Source organism: Aotus nancymaae, unplaced genomic scaffold (genome assembly GCF_030222135.1).
Source record: "Aotus nancymaae isolate 86718 unplaced genomic scaffold, 86718_ANA_hifiasm-v0.15.2.pri h1tg000029l, whole genome shotgun sequence".
Lineage (NCBI taxonomy): Eukaryota > Metazoa > Chordata > Mammalia > Primates > Aotidae > Aotus > Aotus nancymaae.
This window is the reverse complement of record NW_026988442.1, coordinates 15,334,580-15,353,972: the sequence shown is the minus strand read 5'-3', so window position 1 is coordinate 15,353,972 and position 19,393 is coordinate 15,334,580. Positions and strand designations below refer to the sequence as shown.

Here is a 19,393-nt window from a genome sequence, read left to right as displayed (position 1 = left end):
GTGAGAACTCTGTCTCAAAAAAAAAAAAAAAGAGAGAGAGAGAAATATAGAACAGAAGGAGCTGAAAAAAATTACCCAGAATGTAATATAGAGAAATAAAATTGTAGATGTAAAAGAGAGATTCAGATACTTGAAGGATAGAAAGAGAAAGAATCCAACATTTGCCTAATACGAATTTCCTAGTAGGAGCAAATACTGAGAATAAGGGAGAGGAAGTATTTGAAAGAAATGGCTGAGAATTACCCAGAATTGATGAAAGACAAGAGTTCTCATATTTAGGAAGCCTGAATATACTTTAACAGAATAAATAAACATATTCACACCTGAACACCAGAACAGCAAAAGCGAAGCAATGTTAAGATCTGGAAAAAATGGGTAGTGGGTATATGAATGTCATCATATTATTCATTCTAGTCTTATTCAATGTATTAGTCACTATAGTATGCTTGGAGTGATGAATGTGTTCTGAGACTAGATAGTGATGATGGTTGTACATAAAAAAAAATTGGTAAGCCGGGCGCGGTGGCTCACGCCTGTAATCCCAGCACTTTGGGAGGCCGAGGCGGGTGGATCATGATGTCAAGAGATCGAGACCATCCTGGTCAACATGGTGAAACCCCGTCTCTACTTAAAATACAAAAAAAAATTAGCTGGGCATGGTGGCACGTGCCTGTAATCCCAGCTACTCAGGAGGCTGAGGCGGGAGAATTGCCTGAACCCAGGAGGCGGAGGTTGCGGTGAGCCGAGATCGCACCATTGCACTCCAGCCTGGGTAACAAGAGCGAAACTTCGTCTCAAAAAAAAAAAAAAAATTGGTTAAAATGCAATGATAACACATGGACACAGGGAGGGGAACAACACCCATTGGGCCATTGGGGCCTGCCCGGCCAGGAGGCCAAGGGGAGGAAGAGGATCAGGATAGCTAATGCAGGCAGGGCTGAATGCCTACGTGATGGGTTGATAGGTGCAGCAAACCACCATGGCATTTGTTTACCTATGTAACAAACCTGTACATCCTGCACATGTATCCCAAAACTTAAAATAAATTTTGGCCGGGGGTGGTGGCTCATGCCTGTAATCCCAGTACTTTGGGAGGCCAAGGTGGGCGGATCACCTGAGGTTGGGAGTTCCAGATCAGCCTGACTAACATGGAAAAACCTCGTCTCTACTGAAAACACAAAATTAGCGGGGCATAGTGGCCTGCGCTTGTAATTCCAGCTACTTGGGAGACTGAGGCAGGAGTATTGCTTGAACCAGGGAGGCGGATGTTGCAGTGAGTCAAGATCGCACCATTGCCCTCCTGTCTGGGCAACAAGAGTGAAACTCTGTCTTAAAAAATAAAATTAAATAAAAAATAAATAAATAAATAATCTCTTTTTCTTTCTTTTTTTTTTGGAGACTGAGTCTTGCTCTGCTGCCTAGGCTGGAGAGCAGTGGCACAATCTCAGCTCACTGCAGCCTCTGACTCCTGGGTTCAAGCAATTCTCCTGCCTCGGCCTCCCATGTAGCTGGGATTATAGGCACATGCTGCCTCACCTGGCTAATTTTTTATATTTTAGTAGAGATGGGGTTTCACCGTGTTGCCCAGGCTGGTCTCAAACTCCTGAGCTCAGGCAATCCGTCTGCCTCAGCCTCCCAAAGTGCTAGGAGTACATGCATGAACCACTGCACCTGGCCAAAATATTTTTTAAACTGGTTAAAATGGGCCGGGCACGGTGGCTCACGCCTGTAATCCCAGCAATTTGGGAGGCCGAGGCGGGTGGATCCAGAGATCGAGACCATCCTGGTCAACATGGTGAAACCCTGTCTCTACTAAAAACACAAAAATTAGCTGGGCATGGTGGCGCGTGCCTGTAATCCCAGCTACTCAGGAGGCTGAAGCAGGAGAATTGCCTGAACCCAGGAGGCGGAGGTTGTGGTGAGCTGAGATCGCGCCATTGCACTCCAGCCTGGGTAACAAAAGCGAAACTCCCTCTCAAAGAAAAAAAAATAAAAAATAAAAAAATAAAATAAAATGGTTAAAATGGGCTGGGTGCGGTGGTTCACATCTGTAATCCCAGCACTTTGGGAGGCTGAGGTGGGTGGATCACAAGGTCAGGAGTTCAAGACCAGCCTGGCTAAGATGGTAAAACCCCCGTCTCTACTAAAAATACAAAATTAGCTGAGCATGGTGGTGCATGCCTGTAATCCCAGCCTCTTGGGAAGCGGAGGCAGGAGAATCACTTGAACCCAGAAGGCGGAGGTTGCAGTGAGCCAAGATCTCACCATTGCACTCCAGCCTGGGCAACAAGAGCAAAACTCCGTCTCAAAATAAATAAATAAATAAAATGGTTAAAATTGTAAATTTTATGAGTTTGCAAAACTTAAAAATTATGCCAGTTGATGTAAATGAAACAGCAATGAAACTTGCTATGCATCTTTTCCTAGATGATTTTTTTGTTTTTTTGAGACAATTTCTCACTACTCTGTCACCCAGGCTGCAGTGCAGTGGAGCAATCACAGATCACCAAAGCCTCGACCTCCTGGGCTCAAGTGATCCCTACCTCAGCTTCCTGAGTAACTGGTATCACAATGGCCATTTTTTTTTTGTTTGTTTGTTTTTCTTTTTTTCTACAATGGTCAATTTTTATATTGTTTGTAGAGATAGACTCTCCCTATGCCCAGGCTGGTAGATAATTTTTTTTTTCCTTTTTTGAGACAGAGTTTCACTCTTGTTGCCCAAGCTAAAGTACAATGGTGCAATCTTGGCTTACCGCAACCTCTGCCTTCCTAGTTCAAGTGATTCTCTGCCTCAGCCTCCCAGTAGCTGGGATTATAGGCGCCCGCCACCACGCCTGGCTAATTTTTTATATTTTTAGTAGAGACGGGGTTTCACCATCTTGGCCAGGCTGGTCTCGAACTCCTGACCTCCTGATCCATTTGCCTCGGCCTCCCAAAGTGTTGGGATTACAGGCATGAGCCACTGCACCCAGCCTAGACAATTTTTAAAATCTTTTTATTTTGAAATAACACATAACAAACTGTAAAAATAGTACAGAGAAGTACCATGCACCCATCATCCATTTTCTCATTTTATTCTTTATTTTTACTTTATTTCATTTTTTTTTAGAGACAGAGTCTTGCTCCATCACCCAGGCTGGAGTGCAGTGATGCTATCATAACTCACTGCAGCCTTTAACTCCTGGACTCCAGTGATCCTCCCACCTGAACCTCCCAAGTAGCTAGGAATAAAGGGGCACACCACCACGTCCGGCTAATTTTGTGTGTGTGTGTGTGTGTGTGTGTGTGTGTGTGTGTAGAGAAGGGGTCTTGCTGTGTTGCCCAGGCTGGTCTCAAACTCCTGGCTTCAAGCGATCCTCTTACCTTGGCCTCTCAAAATGCTAGAATTACAGGCATGAGCCACTGTGCCTGGCCTTCATTTTCTCTTAATGGTAGCGTCTTACCACATAGTACATATAGTACTTTTTCAAAATCTGGAACTTGACACTGGTATAATTAGCCTACAGACCTTACTCAGATTTTTGGGTGAATTTATTTAAAAGCTATAAAATATCCAGTGTAGCTTTCCACTAGTTAAGATGAACAATTGGCCGGGCGAGGTGGCTCACACCTGTAATCCCAGCACTTTGGAAGGCCGAGGCAGTTGGATCATGAGGTCAGGAGTTCAAGACCAGTCTGGCTAAGATGGTGAAACCCCGTCTCTACTAAAAATACAAAAAATTAGCCGGACGTGGTGGCGGGTGCCTGTAATCCCAGCTACTCGGGAGGCTGAGGCAGAGAATTGCTTGAACCCGGGAGGCAAAGGTTGACCTGAGATTGCGCCTCTGCACTCCAGCCTAGGCAAAAGAGCAAGGACTCCGTCTCAAAAAAAAAAAAAAAAAGAAAAAAAAAAGATGAAAATTTTAGGCTGGGCACAAGGGCTCACGCCTGTAATCCTAGCACTTTGGGAGGCTGAGGTGGGCAGATTACTTAAGGTCAGGAGTTTGAGGTCAGCCTGGCCAACATGGTGAAACCCTGTCTCCACTAAAAACACAAAAATTAGCCAGGTATGGTGGTGGGCACCTATAATCCCAGGCTGAGGCAGGAGAATTGCTTGAACCCAGGGGCAGAAGTTGCAGTGAGCCGAGATCACGCCACCGCACTCCAGCCTGGGTGACAGAGTGAAACTATGTCTCAAAAAAAAAGTGAACAATTTTATTGTTCTTATTTCATTAAGGAAAATGTTCTGATTTTTTTTTAAAAAACAAAAATGTTCTGTTTTTTTCTTAAACCTTAAAAACAACTCAATTTTTTTATTTTTTTACTATCTTTCTAAGACTACAATTGAATTAAGGGGTGGGAGTGGAGATGAAGAAGATGGATTAGAAATAGAAACAAATGAGAGGCTGGGTGCGGTGGCTCATGCCTATAATCCTACCACTTTGGGAGGCTGAGGTGGGTGGATCACCTGAGGTCAGGAGTTCAAGACAAGCCTGGCCTTGAACTGGTGAAACCCCATCTTAAAAAAAAAAAAAGAAAGAAATAGAAACAAATGAATTAAACAATTCATTAAACTTATTTTATTTCATTAATTTAATGAATAGAAAATTCATTAAATTCAATAAATGAATTTTTTAATTAAAAAAGTCTACGGCCGGGCATGGTGGCTCACGCCTATGATCCCAGCACTTTGGGAGGCCGAGAGGGGTGGATCACGAGGTCAAGAGATCGAGACCATCCTGGTCAACATGGTGAAACCCCGTCTCTACTAAAAATACAAAAATTAGCTGGGCATGGTGGCACGCGCCTGTAGTCCCAGCTACTCGGGAGGCTGAGGCAGAAGAATTGCTTGAACCCAGGAGACGGAGGTTGCGGTGAGCCGAGATCGCACCATTGCACTCCAGCCTGGGTAATGAGCGAAACTCCATCTCAAAAAATAAAAATAATAATTAAAAAAAAAAAAAGTCTGAGCACAGTTATTCATTCCTGTAATCCCAGCACTTTGAGAGGCCAAGGAGGGCGAATTCACTTGAGCTCAGGAGTTGGAGACAGATCCCGCCAACACAATAAATTCTGTCTCTACCAAAAAAAAAAAAAAGGCCAGCCATGGTAGCTGACACTTGTAATTCCAGCACTTTGGGAGGTCGAGGTGGGTGGATGGCTTGAGGCCAGGAGATATGTTATACCCCAGCGAGTTGTATGGAAAACGCCACACTTTGAGTTTGAATTACAAGTTTTTTAATGCCAGAGACCGTGAGTTAGCTTATGCTTAAAATTTTTTGGCCCTGAGGAAGGGGCTGTATTTTTTTTTTATACCTTGCTTACAGAAGGGGAGGAGGAGCCTAGCTGAAGTAGAATTTTACAGAAGCAGAACAAGCAAGTTAGTAGGAGAAGGCTGGTAACCAGGAGGCAGGAGGTTCCCATAGTTGCTGGTTACTAAGAGTACTTTCAAACAATTATTAAGGGGGGTAGCAGGGGGAACTTTTTATACTATGAATTACCAAGAGGAGTATTTACAATAGCAGGTAAACTTGCCAAGCAGGACGCAGTTACCTTGGTTACAGGTGTTGCAGGAGTGGCCATGAGAAACAGAGCTCCCGAACACCAAATGGAGAAGGAAAGGGTTTATTATTATTGTCATTATTAATATTATTAATATTATGGTCGGGAGCTGAGCGATGGTTCCAAATTACCCAGCTCGTTTAACAAAGGAAGGTTCTAACTTTATATAGGCTTATACTTCAGATATTACAGGTGGAAGAATCTTAGGTTTACAGCCTTAGAAATCACATATGAAAGAGTTTCGGTTTACAGCTTCAGGAATCACATATGAATGGGTTTCCGGGTTTACAGCTTTAGGACTCACATGTTAAAAGGTTCCTGGGTTTGATCTTGTTTTAAGTAAAAAGTGTCTTCTGGAGAGTCTTCCCCAAGACCAAGTCTGCCACCTACAGGAAGGTGAAACAGGAGGCGCCAGTCGGTCAGCCTTTTCTTCTATTGAAATGCTGTGAGATAATCAAAGGGGAAGTTGATCTCAGATGCCTGGGTCTCCTTACTCACAGGTACTGAAAACAGCATAACCCAAACCTTAACCGTTTAAGGCTCTAAGTACAGTGTGACTTAGTAATGCACCTGTGGGGGCTGTGGCAGGGAGAAAGAAGCTAAGCTAAAGCTTGCAGCTAAGATGGACTTAGTTGGGCTAGCACAAGTTAGGCTATTACAGATGAAGACCAGCCTAGCCAACACAGTGAAACCCCATCTTTTCCCAAAAATACAAAAGTGAGCCAGGTGTGGTGGTGTGTGCCTATAGTCCCAGCTACCTCGGAGTCTGAGGCATGAGAATCACCTGAACCTGGTAGGCAGAGGTTGTAGTGAGCCACGATTGTGCCATTGCACTCCAGCCTGGGCGACAGAGTGAGACTCTGTCTCAAAACTAAATAAAATAAACAAACAAATAAATAAATAAGCCTGGCGTGGTGGCACGCTTCTGTAGTCCCAGCATCTTGACAGGCTGATGTGAAAGGATTGCTTGAACCTTGGAGGCAGAGGCTGCAGTGAGCCGAGATCATGTCATTGCACTCCTGCCTGGTTGACAGTGAAGCAGAAATAAAAAGAAAAAGAAGTTTCCCAGGCTGGCTCACTCCAAGGCCTAGAGATAGGCAGAGCTCTGACAGCCTCTCCACAGCCAGAGCCTTCAAGTACAGGCTCTAGGGTCCCTCTCTCATCCCGGAACAGAGATAAGAACTGTAAGGTCTGACCCTGGTGTGGACGGCATGGGGACCCCCATGAACCGCACATACACCTCTGCGGGGGCCTTCCAGAATTAGAAAACATGAAATAGTTGGAAGATTTACCCCAAACAATGGGGTAAAACCAACTCCTATCCCTCTGCCCTCCACTCACTCCATTTTTGGCCTCAGCCCACCCGAACCCGGGTGAATAAACAGCCAGGTGGCTCACACAAAGCCTGTTTAGGGGTCTCTTCATTCAGAGCTCGCGTTTTAACAAGAACAAGTTTAACAAGTACCCTCTATTTCCCAGGCCTGTTCTTTGTTCTGTCGAGAATCACCTGTGTTTTTGCAAAAGTTGTCGAAGTTCTGTGAATTCCTGTTTTCCCAGGTCACAAGCCTTGCCAAGTTGCAACAGCTGTCACTGCTTGATAAACTGCTTTGTCCTGCCTCTGTGAGCTCACTTCCCTTCTTGCAAATTTCGCGCCACTGGATGGCCGACCCCCTTCGGTCGCATACATAAAAGTTGGGCCCTGTCTTTGTTGGGTCTCAGCCTTGGGATGCTAGTCCGCTGAGCCGGTGGCCACCTTAATAAAATGCTCCTGTTCCACGCATTGGTCTCTCTTTCCCCTCAGTTCCCGCAACATTTCTAGTGCATTGGCCGGGAAAGGAGACGACAGGTTTACTGTCTCCTTTGCCTGCGGGTTTGGGGCCCCGAGACAGGGGAGTCCTGTGACCTCAGGGGCGCCATCTCGCCAACTTGTATCCAAGGAGGGAGAGACTCTCCCGCAACCCAGTGACCCTCCCCGACAGCGCAACGGAACCGAAGGGGCTACAGGACAATTCCGGGGACTGCCCGCTGCAGGACTGCAGTAAGGTTTGGGGACTCAGGCAGGACCTGTCCCATAAGGACAGAAGGGGAGCCTGATCAACTCCAGGGTGGCGGGGGGTACCGGGTAATCCGACGCAGGATGCGGGAGTGGCTCGCAAAGTCAGACCAAACCTACACCCTAACCTTAGAAGAGGACCTGGGAGCGGGGAAGTGTGTGAGTGAGGGGAGTGGAGTGTTCGGTCTGAAGCAAAAGTAAGAGAGAGTGTGCGGGGCACCGTGAACTGGGAGGAAATGAGAGGGAATTCGTCGAAACCCACCCCACTGGAATGTATGTTAGAGAACTTTAAGAGTGGTTATGCGCGGGACTGTAGAATCAAATTGACCCCCCAGAGGTTAAGAACCCTTTGTGAAATAGAATGGCCTTATTTTAATGTCAGATGGCCGGCCGAAGGGACATTAGATAGGGGAACGATTTGCCGTGTCTATCAAGTGGTGATTGGGGTCAGAGGACAGCCAGGGCATCCAGACCAGCTTTCTTATATTGACTCATGGCTGAATATAGTCCAAACCCGACCTGTTTGGTTACAGCCCAGCCTAGCACCTTATTACCAAACACTCGTGGCTGGAGCCGAGGCTGAAATAAGGGAAAGGTCAGCTTTGCCTCAGCTTTGCCAGGAGCTTCAGAGACAAAGGAAAAGCCAGAGGGGAAACAGGAAAAACAGGTTTGGCAGGAACCACCAGAGGAGATAGAAATGCCTCCTCCTTACACCTCAATCTACCCCCCTTTACCAAAGCTGGCCCAGTTGACCCCCAAGAAGTCAAGTTCAGATGATAGCAAGCCCCAGGTTTCACCCCAAAAGGAGAAATCAGAACCACTGTCCCAGGAGAACAGAGAAGAAGATCAGGGTGATCAGGCAAGCTGCCTCGGGTCTGGCCACATCTGGGCTTTGCAGACATTCCTCCCGGAAACTCGGGGACCCCTCTACAATGATGAGAATTTCAAGGAGGGCAACAAGCCTTCATCCACCAGCCTTTAATGACTACCGACCTTCTAAACTGGAAATGTGACATGGAAATTGCCCCATAAACTGCATACCTCGACCATACCTCGGCTTTCCATTGAAACTGTTCTCTGTAACCCTAATGTGACAGGCAAGCAGTCCAAACCAACGCCATTTTGGCCCCTGCACCATTTTAAGAAAAACTAAGACTTGTAATAAGTAACTAAGGTCTGTAATTTTCCACTCTACTCAGACGATGTGTAAACTGCTTATCTTGACTTCTGTGAACCACTTAAGTAACAATCGGAATGTCCAAAGCCCCTCGCCCTCACCGCGGCCCAGGAGGTGGTTTACGGGCATAAAAGGTCTTGACACTCTCCTTTTGGGGCCATGGGCTAGGGAGACGTGAGTCCTCCATGGCCGCCGGCAATAAAGACCCTGTAATTTGGCCTAGTCTTTGTCTCAGTGGTGATTTTGCACTCCCTCGGTTACAACATTTGGAGTCCCCAGCGAGATATTCCATTTCTTTCATCTTTTACATCATAGCTCAGACAAAAGCCCTTAGAGCCTCGCCCAACGGCCGCTCCCGCCTCGGGGATCTTTAGGGGAGATGCCCCCGAGACGTTCCAGGGCCCCAGAGTTCTGGCCCTGTGATGAACGGGCGACCGCTCGGCCGACATTCACCCGAAATTCCTCAGGGTCATGGGACCTCCGGAGGTAAGCCAGGTCTGGGAATCGGGGGACCAGTCCGTCAGGAGCCTAGGTCAGGGGACTGGACGCGGTCGTAAATGCCCTGTCCAGGCAAGCCTACCTTGAGACGTCACTGGAGGCTCAGGTGATTCAGTTTTCGGTTGTCTTCCATAACCTCAGTGTGAGTGAGAGAGTGACTGCATATATGTGTGGTCCCACAGCCAGCAGGCTACAGGATCTGTGTGGGCCTTCACCCGCGGTTCCACGGAGGGCATAACAGTGATTCACCTCTGTGGTGACCAGGCCCAGGGTTTATACAGGTACATCATAGCCAAGATGCTCTGAAATATCCCTTTGGGGATGTGGTTGGGCAGGCATCAGATTGGTCTCCCAGAGGGGACACCCACCCTGTGTCTGTAGATTCTCTAGTTCTCTGAGGTGCTTATTGACTGATCTGCAGTGGTACAGGCCTGCCTCACTAAGGCCAGATGATGTTCTCAATTGGTTAAATGACCATTGGTTGCAGGGGACTTTCACTGATTTTATGCCCCTAGAAATAACTTTATTCTCCTTCCTCTTCCTCTTTCACCATTAGGCCCCTCCTTTTCTCCTTTAAATGTCTGGGAGGTGATTCTGCCCCCGGCGACTCAGTTGTAGCTTTTCCTGCAATCTTAGAAGCCAGATTCTAGGAAGACAAGCAAGGACTCTTTGTCCGCCTAGAGCGATAAAAAGAGACCACTGTATATTCTATCAGAAAGTGGTTAAGTATTGTTATGGGTCCTGCTCTATCCTCACCTGATCTCTGACTTTTGGCATTGTTGTATTGGAGTGAGCATAGAAAGTTAACACTAAAAGTATGCCAAATTGCAGGGTTTTTATTGTTGGTGGCCACGGAGGACTTACGTTTTTCCAACCCGTGGCCCCGAGCTCAGGGGGAGTAGGGTTTTTAAGTTGAAAAATCACATTTTGGTTTTAGGACTAAGAGGGTGAGGGGATGCAGGGCAAGCAACATTTTTTTTTTTTTTTTTTTGAGGCGGAGTTTCGCTCTTGTTACCCAGGCTAGGGTGCAATGGCGCGATCTCGGCTCACCGCAACCTCCGCCTCCCAGGTTCAAGCAATTCTCCTGCCTCAGCCTCCTGAGTAGCTGGGACTACAGGCATGCGCCACCATGCCCAGCTAATTTTTGTATTTTTTAGTAGAGATGGAGTTTCACCATGTGGACCAGGATGGTCTCGATCTCTTGACCTCGTGATTCACCCACCTCGGCCTCCCAAAGTGCTGGGATTACAGGCGTGAGCCACCACGCCTGGCCCCAGCAACTTTATAGAAGCTATTTTTGGCAGTTTTTGATAAGGTAAGCAGCTTTACATAGTGGGCTTTTTGGAATTTGGGGAAATTTTAAGTGGTCCCTGGTGGAGAGCTGCAAGTTAAACATTACAACAGAATTTTTTTCTTTTCTTTTCTTTTTTTTTTTTAAGATGGGATTTCACCATGATGGCCAGGCTGGTCTTGAACTCCTGACCTCAGGTGATCCACCCACCTCAGCCTCCCAAAGTGCTAGGATTACAGGCGTGAGCCACAGCACCTGACCCCTTTTCTTTTTTTTAAAATCAGCATTTTTTAGAGCAAGCTAGCTGTTTTTATTTACAGAAGCCAAGGTCAGTAGTTATTGCAACGAAAACGGGGCAGTAGTTACAACTTATTTTTGGAAAAACTGTTTTTCTTGGTGCTTGCAGAGTTTAGGGTTTAAGATGGCGTTGCTTAGCTTTTATTTATTTATTTATTTATTTTTAAAGATGGGGTTTCACCATGATGGCCAGGCTGGTCTTGAACTCCTGACCTCAGGTGATCCACCCACCTCGGCCTCCCAAAGTGCTAGGATTACAGGTGTGAGCCATAGCGCCTGGCCTGCTTAGGTTTTAATTTTGGGTTAGCTATGGCACAGCATCACCCCTGGTGTTGGGAGGCTGACTGCCACCAACCAGTTGATACTGATTGGAAAAGGTTTTGTGATCTCTATGAGCCATGGTGAATTCAAAATTCACACCCGGTTGATTTGCTGGCCCATTTGTTTTTTGTTTTTTGCTTTTTTTTTTTTTTGAGACAGAGTCTTGCTCTTATTGCCCAGGCTGGAGTGCAATGGAGCAATCTCTGCTCATCGCAACCTCTGCCTCCCAGATTCAAGTGCTTCTCCTTCCTCAGCCTCCCGAGTAGCTGGGATTACAGGCACCCGCTACCACGTCCGGCTAATTTTTTTATATTTTTAGTAGGGACGGGGTTTCACTATGTTGGTCAGGCTAGTCTCGAACTCCTGACCTCAGGCGATCCACCTGCCTCTGCCTCCCAAAGTGCTGGGATTACAGGCATGAGCCACCGTGCCTGGTCTTTGCTAGCCCATTTGTTCATTTGTTTTGTCACTTTCCAACCCTCCCTAAGCCCTTGGAATCCAGGGTACATCTAAGGGAAGATCCTACCAAAGAGGTTCTTTTATCTCCTAAAAGCTTATCATTCACTGCTGTGGTCCCATGCAGGTGACATCGACCCACACCCCTGGCCGCTTCTGCCCATCTCCTTGCCATGCACCAGGGACAGGCCTATCAAGCTTGTTGCCCCCTCCTTACAAGACCTTGCTGCAGAGGCATATTTAAAACCGGTGCTAGAAAGGGCAAGGCATGAGTACAATGCTTTCCAGAACTGGAAGTACCATAAAAGCAAAAAGGTCTGGGTAACAACTGGTAGGTCGAGGAGAAAAACCAGATGGGATCGTCCAGTTCCCGGCCCTGTACCCGCTCTCCAATGCATGATGGCAAATTTCGAGACCAGGTTCTCCGGCCAATACGGGGTGAAACTAAATCCTGGCAAGCTTCACACCTTGTGTAAACTCAAGTGGCCATCTTTAGGGGTGGGCCAGACACCGGAACATATGACCCCAAGGTCACCCAGGCCGTGTGGGACATAGTGATGGGCTCCCCAGGCCATCTAGACCAATTCCCCTACATTGAGCAGTGGTTAGGCTGGCAGGCTCTAAAGGAGCCCCTTCTGCGCCAGTCATACTTCCCTTCCCAGCGGAGGATCAGGAATTACCTCCACCCTACTCAAGGCCCTCTGAACCAGGGCCTCAGCACCGCCCCCCCGGACAGCACCAGTGGCCAGCTCCTGTCCCCCCTACACACCTGTAGTGGGGCTCCACACTCCCCTCGCTGTCCTTCCTCTCTGATAGGCACCCTCAATGGGAGGAAACAATCGGGGTCACCCATTCTTTGTCCACATCCCCTTCTCCTTGAGTGATTTATGTAACTGGAAGGCTCAGCATCCCCTGTTTTCTGAGAAGCCTCAGGCCCTGACAGGACTCCTAGAGTCTGTTCTCCAGACTCACCGTCCCACCTGGGATGACTGCCAGCAACTACTTCTAGTCCTGTTTACCACAGAAGAAAGGAGAAGAATTAGACAAAAGGTCCTAAAAGCCATATTAGGACAAATGGGGGGCACCTTGGAGGAAAACAGGGACTGAGTTGAAGATATTTTTCCCTCTACCTGACCCCAGTGGGACCCCAAAACCTTGGGGGGTCACCAGGCTCTGAACGCTTTTCACCGGTATCTTTTAGCAGGGGTTAAGGGGGCAGCTAGGAGGCCCACTAACCTCTCCAAGGTAGGAACAGTGACTCAGGGTCCGCAGGAGTCGCTGGCTGCTTTCCTGGAATGCCTTCAAGAGGCATACTGTACCTATACTCCTATAGACCCTGAGGCCCTGGAAAATCAATGGGCCATTAACTTAGCCTTTGTCTCCTAGTCAGCCCCAGATATCAGGAAAAAGTTACAAAAACTAGGTGGATTCCAGGGAATGAATTTGACCCAATTGCTGGAAATTGCCCAGAAGGTTTTTGATAACAGGGATACTCCTGGAGCCATACAAGACAAAAAAGTTACTAAAGTGGTAATAGCAGCCCTTCAGGAAACACGGGTCATTCCACGAGTGCAGGGGGCCTTGTAAAAGGGCCCCTGGGGTACCTGGCCCCTGTTAGGAAGAAATCAATGTGGGTACTGTAAACAAGAGGGACACTGGAAAAATGAATGCCCCGAGAGGAAAAAGACGAGTAACTGCTCAATAAAAACCACCGAGGGCTATCCTCAATTTAGAAGGGCAGGACTGATGGGGCCAGGGCTCTTATTTGTTAAGCCCCCAGGAGCCCAGGGTTACTTTAAAGATTGGGGGCAAACCTGTCAGTTTTTTAGTGGACAGCGGGGTGGCCTGCTCAGCCCTTACTCAGCCTCTGGGACTACTATCCAGTAGGAAGACAGTCATCCAGGGGGCCACCGGAAAGACCACGACAAGTTCATGGACCAAAAATTGAGTTATTAACTTAGGAAATGGCACTGTTACCCATTCCTTCTTAGTTCTTCCAGGATGCCCTTACCTGCTATTAGGGCAGGACCTACTTCACAAACTTCGAGCAACCATCTCCTTCTGCAAAAATCAGGCCTGCCTCTCTATCCTCCCTTTGCCCTCCATCAAAAGCACCTCAGCAAATCCTCATCACTTGTGCTCTTTCAGATGAGTATCTCTTGCAGGAAGCTTTATCACTGGAAACAAATCAGGTGTCAATGACAGACCTCCTCCACCAATTCCAGGAGAGTGTACCCAGAGTGTGGGCTGAGACCAATCCCCCAGGTCTGGCAGAACACCATACCCTGGTTGTGGTCCAACTGTTAGTGATGACAGCTCTGGTCCAGGTATGGCAATATCCAGTAAGTCAGGAAGCCAGGCGGGGAATCGCTCCGCACATAACAAGACTCCTGGAAGGAGGAATTCTCACCACCTGTAAGTCGCCCTGGAACACCCCTCTGCTCCCTATTTTAAAACCTGGCACAAAGGATTACCGGCCAGTACAGGACTTAAGGGAAGTGAATAAAAGAGTGGAAACTGTCCACCCCACGGTCCCAAATCCATATACCCTCCTAAGCCTCCTGAACCCAAACCACCATTACTATACTTTCCTGGACCTCAAGGATGCATTCTTTTGCATCCCACTGGCCCCAGTCAGCAGACCCATATTCTCCTTTGAGTGGACGGACCTGGACACTGGGGTCTCGGGGCAACTCACATGGACCCAGCTGCCTCAGGGATTCAAGAACTCTCCCACCCTATTTGATTAGGCACTTAGCCAGGATATCGCCACCTTCTGGGTCGAGTTCCCTGAGTGTACTCTACTCCAATATGTAGATGACTTACTTCTGGCCTCCAGAACCCAAGAGGCCTGCAAGGAAGCCACCCAGTTGTTACTGTTAACCCTACAAACTCTGGAATATCGAGTCTCAGCCAAAAAGGCCCAACTCTGCCAATAAAAGGTTATTTACCTGGGCTATATTGTAGAAAAGGGCAACCAGGCACTGGTGCCCAGCCAAGTCCAAACAGTACTACAGATACCTGCCCCTACCACAAAACGCCAAGTTCGGGACTTCCTTGGGGCAATAGGGTACTGTAGGCTATGGATTGTAGGTTTTGCCAAAATAGCCAAGCTTCTGTATGCCTGCACAGGAGGGAATCAACCCCTAATTTGGACAGTGGTAGAACAACAGGCTTTTGATAAACTTAAAGCTGCTCTAACCTCGGCCCCAACCCTGGCCTTGCCAGATATTTCTTTCTTTTTTTTTTTTTTAATGAGACGGAGTTTTGCTCTTGTTACCCAGGCTGGAGTGCAATGGCACGATCTCGGCTCACCACAACCTCCGCCTCCTGGGTTCAGGCAATTCTCCTGCTTCAGCCTCCCGAGTAGCTGGGATTACAGGCACGCACCACCATGCCCAGCTAATTTTTTTTGTATTTTTAGTAGAGACGGAGTTTCACCATGTCTCAATCTCTTGACCTCATGATCCACCCCGCTCGGCCTCCCAAAGTGCTGGGATTACAGGCGTGAGCCACTGCGCCCGCCTTGCCAGATATTTCTAAACCCTTCTGGTTGTTTGTACGTGAAAAACAAGGAATTGCGAAGTGGGGTGCTCACCCAGACATTAGGACCATGGTCCAGGCCAGTCACCTACCTATCAAAAAGACTTGATCCTGTAGCCTCTGGGTGGCCAGCCTGCCTTTGGTCTGTGGCAGCAACAGCCTTGTTGGTAAAGGAGGTGGACAAACTGACTCTGGGGCAGGAAACCTAGTGGCACCCCATGCAGTAGAATCACTACTCCGCGGGGCTCCAGGAAGGTGGATGTCTAATGCCCACATAGTACAGTATCAGGCTCAACTCTTGGACCAGCCCCGCATCAAGTTCCTGAAGACTGCCGTCCTGAATCCGGGCACATTGCTTCCTAATAGTAAGCCAGGAGAACCCATACATGACTGTCAACAGATAACAGCTGTCATCCAAACTGCTCAACCGGACCTCACCGACGTCCCCTTATGGAACCCAGAAGAGGTACTATATACGGATGGCAGCAGTTTTATGGTCAACGGAGTCAGATTTGTAGGGGCAGCCGTAGTCACCCTAGAGTGGGTCATCTGGGCCCAGGCCCTTCCTCATGTGACTTCAGCCCAAAAGGCTGAACTTATAGCCCTGATAAAAGCCTTAAATGGGGCAGAGGGAAAGACTGTCACTATTTATACGAACAGCTGTTACACCTTCGCTACAGCTCATGTACATGGAGCAATATATAAAGAAAGAGGACTACTTACCTCGGAAGGAAAAGCCATTAAAAATAAGGAGGAAATTCTAGCCCTGCTGGAGGCTATGGAAGCCCAAGACTGTGGCACTAGTTCATTGCAAGGGACACCAAAAGGGGGATTCACCAGAGGCAAGGGGAAACAGGGCTGCTGACTTACAGGCCAGGCAGGCAGCCATGGCGCCAGTGAAACCACTGACCCTCCTTGTAACCCTGCCTGCCCCAGTTCTGCCCCCTACTCCCACGTACTCCTCAGGGGAGAAGAACTTTGCTAAGGAACAGGGTGCCACACAGAGCTCCACAGGATGGTGAATTCTGCCAGACCAAAGGATTGTGGTCCCTGAGGCTCTAGGATGGGCCCTAGTTAAGGACACACACCAGGCCACTCACTTAGGACAAACCAAACTAACTGAACTACTAAAAGCCAATTACTACATTCCTCATTTACATGAACTTATCAAGGAAATCACTACTTGGTGTGGTGTATGTGCCCGAGTAAATCTGGGAGGAAAGAGATCTAGCCAGGTAGGAGCGAGACTCAGAGGGACTAGCCCTGGGGAGCACTGGGAAGTAGATTTCACTGAAATAAAAACCCCAGTAAATGGCTATAAATACCTCCTTGTGTTTATAGATATGTTCTCTGGATGGGTCAAGGCCTTCCCCACTAGGTCCGAGACCGCTTTAGTGGTCACAAAAAACTATTACAAGACCTTGTTCCTCAGTTCAGCCTCCCTCTAACACTGGGGTTGGACAATGGGCCTGCCTTTACTGAACAAATTTCTTAGGGCCTAGCCAAGGCCCTGGGTATATCCTGGAAATTACACTGTGCCTATCATCCCCAAAGTTCAGGACAAGTCGAACAAATGAACTGGACCCTAAAAGAAACCCTGACAAAGTTTATCCTAGAGACTGGTGAAAGCTGGGTCAGCTTGCTTCCTTTTGTCCTCCTCCGCATCCGATGCACACCCTATCAGAAAGGCTTCTCTCCTTTTGAAATCATGTTCAGCAGGCCCCCTCCCTTACTCCCCAGACCCGCAGATACCGTACATGCTGAAGTCCGTAACTATACACTCCTTAAGTCCTTACAGGCACTTCCATCTGTTCAATCCCAGGTACATCAGCTCATTAAGGACACCCGTCCCACCTGATAGGACCTCGCAGACCAGCCGACACACCCCTTCCAGCCTGGAGACTCTGTCCTTGTTAAAAGATTCGCCACCTCTGGCCTCACCCCCGTTAGAAGGGACCCTACACGGTTATCCTGACCACTCCCACCGCACTCAAGGTGGACGGACTAATGTCCTGGATTCATCACACCCACGTCAAGGCTGCCCCACCGGAAGAACAATGGAGTGTCAACCACTCATCTCCTGATTCACTAAAGCTAAGACTTGGGCGCTCTTTGTGGTCACCACCCTTGCCACCCTAATCCATGCTGTAAATCCCTATAGCAAACCCCCCCTAGAACCCACGTACTATCAATGGGTCCTCACCGAGGGCTCTACTGGAGGATATGTTTTCAGGATGGGTCAAGGATCCACCCCAGTCAACTTAACCCTTGAGTACATTCCAAACAACCCCATTACCTTCTCCCTAGACCTCTGTGCCCTCCTGGGCCCAAACCTAAATTTCAGAACAAGTGGAAGTATAGCTGGGTGCGGCAGTTCAGGGGCAGAGCAACAACTCCAGACCATGGGATTATATCTGTGCCTGGGATCCACTCCACAAAAAAAATGGAACCGTGGAGACTTAAATGAGTTCTTTTGCCCCTATTGGGGTTGTGAAACTATCTCCACCATATCAGGATACAACCAAGACACAGACTCTTTCATTTCCCTTCAGCGAGTGTCTCCTCCATCCCCGTGTTCTGCCGGTCTTGCAACCCACTTCGAGTAACTGTAAAAACCCCTGATAATAAGTGGAACACGGGACGGACCTGGGGTCTCAGGGTATATATGAGTGGGTGGGGCATGGGAAACATCTTTACTATCCAGCGTATAACCCCGCCCTGACCCAACCTCCCTATAGGACCCATTGCTCAGGTCATACAACAACAAGAAGCACCCCTAAAGATACAAAGCCCCCTCATCCAGACAAACAATACTCCCCCTCAATGACCTTCCCCTACAACCCCAACTCTGCTCAAAGAGGACACAACCCTGCTAACCTTGCTGTCCTCGGCTCACCACCTCCTCAACAAATCTAACCCAGATTTGGCTCTGTCTAAACCCTCAACCACCATTTTATGCCGGGTTAGCTTCCCAATTACCTGCCAACCTGTTCATTTCTTCGTGCTCCCAATCCACTCTCCATTTAACCCTGGGAGACACAGAAGGGTCTGGGCACTGCTACCACTCCCCAAATTACACCCTTGCAGGTTCTCCCTATGGGCACTATTGTAATGTCTCCCACAATGTAAACTTTAATGGTACGAACCTCTACTATTGGGCTCCAGATACCACTTGGTTAGCCTGCACCTTTGGCCTCACCAACTGCATTTTCGCATATCAACAGCTCTACTCCCATACTCTGCACCCTGGTACACATCCTCCCAGAGTCGACAACCCCTCCACCCCCACCTCCCACCTGCTGCGTTCGCCATTATCCCTGATCACCCAGCCCAGCGCAGCTTCCCCTGGACATTAAGCTTCTCTCATCTTAACTGTTACTATGATAATGTGAATACTCCTCACCCCACCCTGCCATCTTAACTGTTCTTGCTTTGTGAATATCCCTCTGCCCCACCCTACCATCTTTACTCTTACACCTTACTCTACCTGCCATTATAAGTGAACTTATGGTAATGTATAGTCCTTGCCCCTGCCCCCACCACTGTAACGGATCTTACTCTGTAACTTTCCACTGCCCACCCCAAACCTATAAAACCAACTCCTACCCCACTGCCCTTTGCTGACGCCCTTTTCGGCCTCAGCCCATCTGCACCCAGATGAATAAACAGCTATGTTGATCACACAAAGTCTGTTTGGGGGGGGTCTCTTCATTCAAAGCTCGCATTGAATGAAGAGTTGAACAGTTGACACTGACTCCAAATATGGCTTTGCCGCGTTACATGTTCATGGAGCCATATACAAGGAAAGAGGACTCTTTTACTGTTATAACCGTGCGAGTTGTATGCAGAATGCCACACTCTGAGTTCGAATCACAGTTCCTTTATTGCCACGACCAAGAGTCAGCTCTTGCTCAAATCTCTCGGCCCTAGGAAGGGGTTTGATTTCCTTTTATATGTTGCTCAGGGTAAGGGGGCAAAGCAGAATTTTACAGAAGCAGAATAAGCAAGTTAGGGGAGGAAATTGGTAGCCAGGGGAGGTGGAGATTCTCATGATTGTTGGTTACCAAGGGGGTTGATCACAATAGTCAGGGGGCTTGCCAAGCAGGAAGTGGTTACAATGGTTGCAAGATTCTGGGTCCAGCCTGACCATGTTGTGCACAGCATGACCTAGTTGTGCACCTGAGGGAGAAATGGTGGGGGGAGAAGCCAAGATGGA

At 48.1% G+C, this 19,393-nt stretch overlaps 1 long non-coding RNA gene across 1 annotated transcript in view; it reads right to left on the bottom strand.

The window, feature by feature from the left end:
• LOC135276965 (uncharacterized) overlaps positions 1-19,393 on the bottom strand; it is a 44,517-nt gene that overhangs the window by 8,796 nt on the left and 16,328 nt on the right. Inside the window, exon 2 of the long non-coding RNA XR_010344533.1 lies at positions 5,846-5,984. This is a non-coding gene — a long non-coding RNA (uncharacterized LOC135276965). The remainder of the gene's footprint in view (positions 1-5,845; positions 5,985-19,393) is intronic.